Below are 10,152 nucleotides of genomic sequence, written 5' to 3' on the forward strand. Positions count from 1 at the left end.
ACTGAAGCCGCTCAGCCGGCCAAAGTAAAAAATGTACTAGTAGGCGCCTATGACGGCACTACTAACCCAGAAGACCATCTGATGGCATTCACCAACCTGATGTACCTTCAAGGGTTGGATGATCCCACTTGGTGCAAGTGTTTCCCAGCGACTCTCAAGGGAATCGCACAGCAATGGTTCGGCAACCTGCCGACTGGTTGTGTAAACAGCTTCAGGACGCTTGCTTACTTATTTGCCTCCAACTTCGCCATGAACATCCCTGCGAAGAAAACGACCCTTGATTTGGGAACAATTCAGCAGGGCGAGAAGGAGGGGCTTCGTTCTTACATCAGGCGGTTCAACCTGATGAGAATACAGATTCAAGGGTTACCGGATGAGGTAGCTTATACTGACTTTTTTAGAGGTCTCAAAGACGGGTCTACCTTCAAATTTGATTTAGTTCGAAAAAGGGTGGCGACTCTTCAAGAGGCCTTGATTGAAGCAGAAGCCTATATACAGGCGACTGATCTGTGTACAATAAAACAGTCGGATGGGAAAAGGTTCGACAAAAGAGAAGGACGACAGAAACAGTCGTCTAACAAAGATGAGAAAAGAAAAGAGGTCTGGGCGGCTGATTCCTCTAAACAGCCGGCCCAGAAAAAGAAAAAAGAATTCAAACCATACTCCCCAAAGTATGTGTTTAACAAGGATAACCAGTTTATCCTAAAAGAAATAAAGGGACGGTTCTCAATTGAGAAGCCGGTCCCCATGAAGGGTTCTGCAAACAACCGGAACCAAGATAAAATTTGTGCTTATCATGATGACGTTGGTCATCACACCAATGACTGCATCAGTCTCATGCGGTACCTAGACCGCTTGGCTGAGCAAGGTGATCTTGACACTTATGTCAAGAAATCTACGGGGAACACTTCCTCAAAAAAGCAGTCGGCCAAAAAGAATCAACAGGCCGACAGTTCCGATACAGATGATGCAGTCGTCTACACCATTGCAGGCGGCTTCTCAGGAGGCGGCCCCACTATTAGGGGCAACAAATATAATATAAGGCGGTTAGATGTAAATTCCGTTCGTCAAGAACGGCCGTCCAAATATACATTTCCTGAGATTGTCATCACTGAAGAGGATCTAGGAGGGGTAAGGGGGCCGCATGACGACCCTCTCGTTATTGAATGTAAAGTGGCCAACCAGAGAGTTGGCCGAATCCTCATAGATACCGGGAGCTCCTCAGATCTCATCAGCAGCAAATGTCTGTCAAAACTGAAATATCAGACGGACTGCATTCATCCGGCCTCCCACCCTTTAATAGGGTTTGGAGGAGGAGTCGTCCACCCACTGGGACGAGTAGATTTACCCATTCGCCTGGGCGAAAAAGGGGAAGGACGACACATGGTAGTCCGGTTCCTAGTAGTAGAGGAACTCTCGGCCTACAACATGATTCTGGGTCGACCAACCCTGAATAATTCCAAGGCTGTTATAATCCCGTCTCTTATGCTGCTTAAGTTTGAGAGGGATAATGGAACAGTCGGCTCCCTAAGGGGAGATCAGAGGATGGCCCGAGAGTGCTATCTCTCGGATGTCAAGCCCACTGTTATGGCCACTGGGTCAAGTGGAGAAAAAACAGACCTTGACAATGTCAAGGAGAGTGCGCCTGTTCAAGAAACAGGCGACAAAAAGAGAAAGGCGTCCCAGACAGAGTCCGCAAGAAAAGCAAGAAAATAGCAATCATTGGCAGAGGAGCGGCCGGATGAGTTCCGCCCTCAGCCGGCTGGTGAGCATGCAGACCTAATCTTAGACGACTCACGTCCTGACCGAACAGTCAAAGTTGGGACGACTGCTCTGAGAAACCTTGGTGACGACTTTCACAACCTATTGAAAGAATACAAGGACATCTTTGCATTTGAAGTCCATGAAATGCCAGGCATTAGTCCTGATCTGGCAGTACATAAACTCGCTGTGGATCCGAAAAAGAAGCCGGTACGACAAAAGAAGCGGAACCATGGCGAAGAAAGAAGTCAGGCGGCAGCCGCCGAAGTTAAAAAATTACTTGATGCAGGGTTCATTCGGCAATGTTACTTCCCAGACTAGGTTGCAAATGTGGTACTTGTTAAAAAGCCGAATGGCACCTGGCGAATGTGTGTAGACTACACAGACTTAAACAAGGCGTGCCCCAAAGACAGTTACCCTATGCCTAAAATTGATAACCTGGTCGATTCAACAGCGGGTCATGCCTTGATGAGTTTTATGGACGCCTATTCTGGTTTCCATCAAATTCCCTTATGGAAGAAAGATCAGGAGAAGACGGCCTTCGTCACTGATCAGGGGTTATACTGTTACACGGTCATGCCGTTTGGTCTTAAGAATGCCCCGGCTACCTTCCAACGAATGATAAACACTGTGTTCTTTGATCAGATTGGGAGAAACGTCGAGGCATATATTGATGATATGATTGTCAAGACTAAACTTCAGAAAGATCATCTGACGGACCTCCGAGAAACTTTCGCCACACTCAGGCGGCACCATGTCATGCTCAATCCCAAGAAATGTGTATTTGGAGTTGAGTCTGGGAAATTTCTCGGATTCCTTATCAATCAGAGAGGAATAGAGGCGAACCCTGAGAAGGTGCAGGCGGTCATTGACATGCAGTCGCCTCGTACCATCCGAGAGGTTCAGAAGTTAACAGGTTGTCTGGCGGCCTTGGGGAGATTCCTAAGCCGATCAGGCGACAAATGCCTATACTTTTTCCAGGCAATTAAGAAAAAGGCAAGGTTTGAATGGGGGCCGGATGCTGAGGCCGCCTTCCAGAAATTAAAAGTTCACTTGCATTCCTTGCCGAGGCTGGTCAGCCCTTTGCCCAAAGAGGATCTCTACATGTACCTGGCCGTCTCTGATCATGCGTTAAGCGCTGTGCTCCTTGCTGAAAGGGACGGCTGTCAGCTCCCGGTCTACTTTGTCAGTCACGTACTGAAAAATGCCGAGTTGAGGTATCCCCTAGTGGAGAAATTTGGTCTTGCACTCTTCATGGCTGTTAAAAAATTGAAGCCCTACTTTTTGGCACATGCAGTCGTCGTGTATACCGACCAACCAATCAAGCGGCCCCTTACCATCATGGAGTCGTCAGGACGAATGATCAAATGGGCCATAGAAATACAGAGCCTCGAAGTTACTTTCGAGCCTAGAAAAGCAGTGAAGGGGCAAGCCTTTGCTGACTTTATTGTAGAGATGACTCGTCCTCCTGACTCTCAAGTTCCAGACCAAGTATGGAAGGTATATGTGGACGGAAGCTCTACTTCAAATGGTTGTGGAGCAGGCGTCGTATGTCAATCTCCAGAGGGCGACAGGTTCGAGTATGCTCTACGCTTCAGTTTTCAGGCTTCAAACAATGAGGCAGAATATGAAGCTTTACTAGCCGGGATCCGCATGTGCAAGGCGGCAGGGGCAAGAAAAATAGACGCATGTTCTGATTCACAATTGATAGTGAGTCAGTACAATGGCGAATACGAAGCAACCCATCCGGCCATGATCAAGTATTTACAGGCGGTCCGACAAGCAGTCGGCTCCCTTGAGGATTTCCATCTGATCCAAGTGCCGAGATCAGAAAACAACCAGGCAGATGCACTGTCAAAATTAGCATCATCCGCCTCCTCCGATACTCCTCGAACTGTTTTTTGGGAAGTAATGGAGAAGAGAAGCATCGAGGAAAACCCTATTGGAATCCTAGACAGAAGTTCAACCTGGATGGATTCAATCAGGGCATATCTGACAAACGGTACACTGCCGGATGATCCTCAACAGGCGGCAGCACTGAAAAAACGAGCCTCCTGTTTTGAAATGATACAGGGAGAACTTCACAAGAGGGGGTACCTTCAACCCTTCTTAAAGTGTGTTACTCCTGAAAAGGGACGAGAGATACTAGATGATCTTCACTCTGGTTACTGTGCTTCTCATATAGGTGGTAGGATGCTTGCTCAAAGGGCAAGGCGGCAGGGCTACTTTTGGCCTACTTTGGAAGCAGATGCAATGGAGATGGTGAAAAAATGTGACAAGTGCCAAAGGTTTGGCAAATTAATTCACCGTCCGGCTACTGACCTCACTACCATTCACAGCCCACTACCGTTTGCTAAGTGGGGCATGGACATTCTAGGTCCATATACGCCTGCTACAGGCGGCAGAAGGTATATACTTGTTGCCGTTGACTACTTCACTAAATGGGTAGAGGAGGAGGCTGTAAAGGGAATCAAGACGAAAGATGTAATTTCATTCATTTGGAAAAACGTCATCACTCGGTTCGGGGTTCCCATGTCTATGGTTTTTGATAATGGTCCCCAATTTGAGACGCCTGTTCTCAAAAGCTGGTTGGGAGACCAAGGAATTGCACACTACTTTGCATCTGTCGGCCGTCCACAAGCAAACGGCCAGGTAGAAGCCTTTAATAAAATCATCTCAGACGGTCTCAAGAAAAAGATTGAACGAGCAGGCGGCCTATGGGCGGATGAACTACCACATGTTCTCTGGGCCATTAGGACGACTGAAAAAGGGGCGACTGGAGAAACTCCATTCCTCCTAACTTATGGTGCGGAAGCTGTTCTTCCAATAGAACACTACGAGCCGACTCTTCGAGTAATGCTATATGACGAAGAGGCAAACTGGGAAGCCATGCGCCTGGCATTAGACTCACTTCCTGAAAAGAGGGGCAATGCTGTTTTGCGCCATGAGATCTATCGCCTGAGAATGACTAGATCATACAACAAAAAAGTACACAGGCGTCCACTCAAAGTAGGGGACTTTGTACTTAGAAAAATGGAAGCAGTTGGTAGGGCTAATGAGTCTGGCAAACTAACTCCCAATTGGGAAGGACCCTACCGAATCTATGAGGAAGTCAGGGACGGTACCTACCGTCTGGAAACACCAGACGGACAACCGTTGCCTCGAACTTGGAATGTAGATAACCTTAAAAAATATTTCTTCTGAATGATGTAAAGTAAAGAGCTACTTAATAAAGTTTGCACTTACTATTCAATTTTGTATTACGAGGGGCATGCCGTCTGTACCTTTACAGTCGGCTAATCTCCATTGAGTTTTTCACTCTATCTTCAGAGGGGCATGCCGTCTGTTCCTTTACAGTCGGCTACTCTCCATTGAGTATTTTACTCACAATACTTAGCTAAAAAGATTAGGGCCTGGCCGACCCTGCGCCTAACAGGCGGCTACCCTTCTTTTACTTAGCACCTACGTTCACCAAGAACTTACCAAGGCCACCGGCCGAATGATCAGACCAGGCGCCAAGCCACCTGATCAAATCTACAAAACTAATACGACCTGTCCCAACATCATAGCAGGCGTCCGACGGCATCCCTCCGGATGAAATTCGTCGCAGAGAGCAGCTCCCTTTTGGGTGGAACATTGTTCTATAAACTAATTACACGGCACCTATACGACTGTCCCCAAGGGCAACCACGTAGCCGTTTTTGAGACAAGGATAACTCTATCACTAACCAAACCAGTGGTAGCAGTTGACATCTGAGTCAGATGACCGCCTGTATTACTTGGGATAAATGCAGGGGGTACCTATTGAGTTAATAGCCAACAAACATTGGCGAATCAAGGGGTCTAGCCGGCCTACGCCGCCTGGTACCTCTACTTCTCAAACAAAAGTGACGGCGACTGAGTAACTCCAACGTTAACTCATAGTCACTCCTTCAAATTTGGTATGGAACCTAAAAGGTTTGAGTCGTCCGCCTGTTTTAAACAAACAAGGGCACTCAAACCCCTATTCCTACTAGGTAACCTATTGAGTTAATAGCCAACAAACATTGGCAAATCAAGAGGATCAGCCGGCCTCCGCCGCCTGGTACCTCTACTATTCAATCTAAAGTGTGACGAAGACTAAGTAACTCCTATGTTAACTTAATAGTCACTCAAACTTAGTATGGAGCCTAAAAGGTATGAGTCGTCCGCCTGTTTTTAACAAACAGGGACTCTCAACCACTACTCTTGCTAGGTTAACAAATTACGAGTTAAAAGCCAACATTGGCAATAAAGGGAAACAACCGGTACCCGCCGCTTGTTATCCTACTTTTTTAATTCCTTGGCGACTAGGTAATACTATTTACTTGGTCAGACCGATTGAATAAATAGTTCGAATACCGATTGAATAAATGGCCGACTGATCGTCTATCCTGGAAACAGACAACCAGTCGTCCAGGGGCATAGGCGGCGTACTTACTATTTGTACCTGTCTACAACGTTCGGCCATGTACAACAGTCGGTCTAGTGAACAATGGGATATTAGATATGGAATACTTAGACAAATTTGAATCAAAACAAAAATTTGATTAAAAATAAGCCGGTCATTAAAGACCAGCAAAATATTCAAAGCCCCGGCCCCCTGGCCGGGTAAATACAAAGCAAACGGCACGCAGGCCGTGGAAAAAATACATTAAGCTTGAGAAGGGGGCAGTTCAGTATTAGCAGCTGCCGCCTGGTCAGCACTCTTCTTGCTGGACTCGGCTTCAGCTGCACCCTCTTTTGATGCCTTACCCCCAAGTGGCACAAGCGCCACAACCGGCTCTTCCTCCTCCTCCAACGTATCTCCCAACGCCTCTTCTTCAGCAGCCGCCAGGATCTCTTGATTATATGTTTCCGAACACTGGCGGTACGTTCTTTCCCATGAGGCAAAGTCGGCATTGGGGAACAGGCGGCCCCAGGTCATGCGCTGGATTTGAGCGGAGTCTTCCACCATCTCCCGGACGAGCTCTTTCTTCTCTTGCTCGGCCTTTTCCGAGAGCTCTTGGGTAAGACTCTTCTCTTGGCTCACCAGGCGTTCTTTTACGTTGGCCAAAGATTTCTCCATGGCTTCGTAAGAGTGCATTTTTTGGCGAAGAGGTTTCAGCTCGGCCTTAAGATTTGTGACGGTCGCCTCCAGCTTGTCATTCTTCTTCTGGGCCGCCTCTAACTGAGCCCGAACAGCGGCGGTAGCCTGCGCCTGATAATAAAGAATATCAATGGTCAGTACTTCATTTTGGGCAATTTGAAACATTGCCTTATCACAGTTGGAGGCGGCCATAGCTTTTGCGGCCTTTACCTCTTTGTTTTTCCGATCAATCGGCTTGCGAAGGCTGTTAACTCGGAGCAGGGCCTAAGTACAAAAAGAAAACAGGCGTCAGTTTCCAAACAAAAAAGATAACAGGCGTCCTGGAATTCAAATACTCAAAAAAGTATACCTCAGCAAGGACCCCTGCAATCCCATCAAGGTCAAGGGTGCCGGCACCCCTGACCGCCTCCCTTTCAGATGGAGGAACTACTTTGATCATGGACTTGGCTACCTCAACCAAGTCAAGCCCCTGAGGGCCGGCTGCATCAAGCGTAAAAAAGCAAGTTAGACCTAGTCAGGAAGGAAGCAAGTGAGTTTTTACAAGTAATTGTCCATACTTCTAGGCGGCCCCGCCGGGGTTTTAGAAGAAGTGGCCGGCTGCTTCTCAGCCGCCACTGTTTTCCTGGAAGACCCAGGAGAGCTTGCAACAGTCGTCCTCCGGGCCTTGGGGTCCGGCTGTTGCGAGGAAGAAGCTCTTGGAGTGCCAGACTGAAAACAAAAAGAGTTAGTATATGCATAAGACAACTCCTAAAAGAGGAAGAGTTTTCGAAGCCTACCAAGGGTGCCCCCTTGTTGGGGGAGTCGACACAAGACTGTTGCATGAGAGAGGCCCGCAACATGGCCGCCGCAGTCTTGGATGCTGTTATTTTACTCTTGGCGTCAGCTGCAAAAAATGAACAGCAAAGTTAGTAAAATCCCAAGTAAACAAAGCGTGAAAAAACAGAGTATTTGACAGGCCGGCTACCTCTAGAGCACCGACTGGTGAGGCCACAAGCGGCCAAAAAGTACTCGTCATAGAGCCACTTGAAGCTCGGGACGCAGTTTAGGGGTACTTGCTCTCGTACCCCTGAAGTAGAGTTCACCCTAGTCTCTACTTTGAAGAGTCCTTTGTCTAGGATCTCTTTTTTAGCCTTTGGGGGAACAGGCGGCATGCTGCGGCCGCCTGCGAGAAGAGGCGGATCCCTATTCCACTTGTTAAAGCGTTGGTTCAGCTCCGTGTCCGAACCCTCGATGATAAGGAAGGTGTTCCGCCAATCCTTCCATTTGTTCGCCTTACCTCTCGTCATGAGGTAACCCCTATGGCTTGTTAATTGATACCAGCCGGTACCTCCCGACTTAGGGGTCCGGCTGAGATAGTTCATGTGGGCGAAAGCCTCAAAGCTTGGCTCCACCCCGTACATTTCGCACCCGGCCACATAGCCGAGTACGTTTACCCAAGAGTTGGGGGCTAACTGCCATAACCCCAAATCATACCCATCTAAAATCCGCTGAACAGCCGGATGTAATGGGAAGCGCAGTCCAGCTTTGATGGCCGCCACATAGCAGCCAAAGCAGCCGTCATCATAGCTGGTACCAGCCGGCCAGACGACAGTGTCTTCTGGATCCGGCACGAACAGTAAAAATTCCGGGCCCATTCTGTGGTTAGCAATAAAGCTCTCCACTTTGTCTTGCATGGTTGCGATCCGGCCCCGGGGTACCATGCAGTAGTAGGGGGCGTTTTCCTCTCTGTAAGAGGCGGACGGCTCCGCCCAATTGTCCCCCTTCTCAACTGCATGAGAAAGTCTCGCCTCTTGTAGGCGGCTGTTTCTTTCTTCTGAGCCTGGAGAACTGTGGCCAGAAGAGCTGGACTCGGACTCGTCCTCTGACGAGTCCGAAGAGGACGACTCCTCCCTTCTCCCAGAGGGGCCCGCCTCCTCTCCCTTAGAAGGAGCAGGAGGAAAATTAGACATATCAACGGTAAAATGGGAAGGGACCACCTTGGCCCCTCTCTCAGAACTGTCGGCTTGGCAGCCGCCTCGTTTTAATTCTACATCTGGCGCCTGGTCAGATGTTTCACTAATGAGCACCCTTTGGGAGGAGCCGTCTGAGTTTGAGATCATAGCAGTCTTTTTTGTTCTGGCCATCACGTTCTGCATAGACACAGATACAGTCGGACTTTGTATAAAGGGCAAAGATGGGTCCAGAAAAGGGCAGGCGACACTCCTAGTCCTAGATTCAGCCGTCCCCGGTGACCGGCTGATCACTAACTTAGGTCGTGTCGTGTGCTTCCGTGGTGCCATTTCAAAAAATAAAAAGAAAATTAAGAGTAAGAGAACTGAGTTACCTGAACGAGTGACGGTTGATGAAGTTCTGGAAATCCGGTGCAGTCGGCTTGTCATAACAGGCGGTAGGCAGAAAAGGTCCGAAATGTCAGAGCAAGTTCAGGGGTCCGAATGTTCTCGCAAAGTTCTCAAATGTGAAAATGACCGAAGTCAGCACTTCCTTATATAGGCAAAGTGAGAAGGCGAAGGGTCGCTTCCAAATTCAAAATTTGGGCGGGAAAATCTCTCGGCCGTTTGCAAGGTGACACCTGTAGCAGGCCGTCGCCTGTCACCGTGCGACACCTGTCACAGGCGACACGTGACCAGTCACGTGCCACCTGTGAGGGGCAAATGATTAGGGGATTTTTATCCACCAATCACCGTCTGACAAGTGGACCAACCAGGTTCCGCCACATGTCCTTCACGTAGGCCAATAGGAGCCTGCCACGTGTCAATCACAGATGCGTCCTCTACAGACCAATCGAGGCACGCCACGTGTCCACCCATGCCAGATGGGAAAACCGGCCAACAAGGCCCAATCCTGTCTAGAGGCCCGGTCAGCCCTAGGTTTACCCTAAACCTAGAGAGTGGCACGCTTCTCAAGACTATAAATACTTAATTAATCCTCATTAAAGGGGATCAGGAAAAACATCAAGCAATTGAGAGGCAATTGATCAAGCAACTAATCTCACCTGAAGAACGGAACAGAACAGAAACATTGCGGCACACTAATAACCGGCTAATCTCGCTAACAAAGCAGATTACCAACATTAAACACTCTCACCTAGAGAGGTCTTATTACTTTAATTTCCGTATTAATTACTCCTTAATCAGGTACTAACTTGACCGTTGGAGGCGGAGCTCTCAGGAGTCTCCGTTATTTTGCAGGTACAGGCGTCCGGTTCCAGTCTCGGAATTGTAACTCTCCCGCAGGACATCAGAAAACCCCGAAACAACTAGTTTTGTGCCCGGGCGATGCCCAGA

The sequence above is a fragment of the Chenopodium quinoa genome, unplaced genomic scaffold (assembly GCF_001683475.1).
Source record: "Chenopodium quinoa cultivar QQ74 unplaced genomic scaffold, ASM168347v1, whole genome shotgun sequence".
Classification (NCBI taxonomy): Eukaryota; Viridiplantae; Streptophyta; class Magnoliopsida; order Caryophyllales; family Amaranthaceae; genus Chenopodium; species Chenopodium quinoa.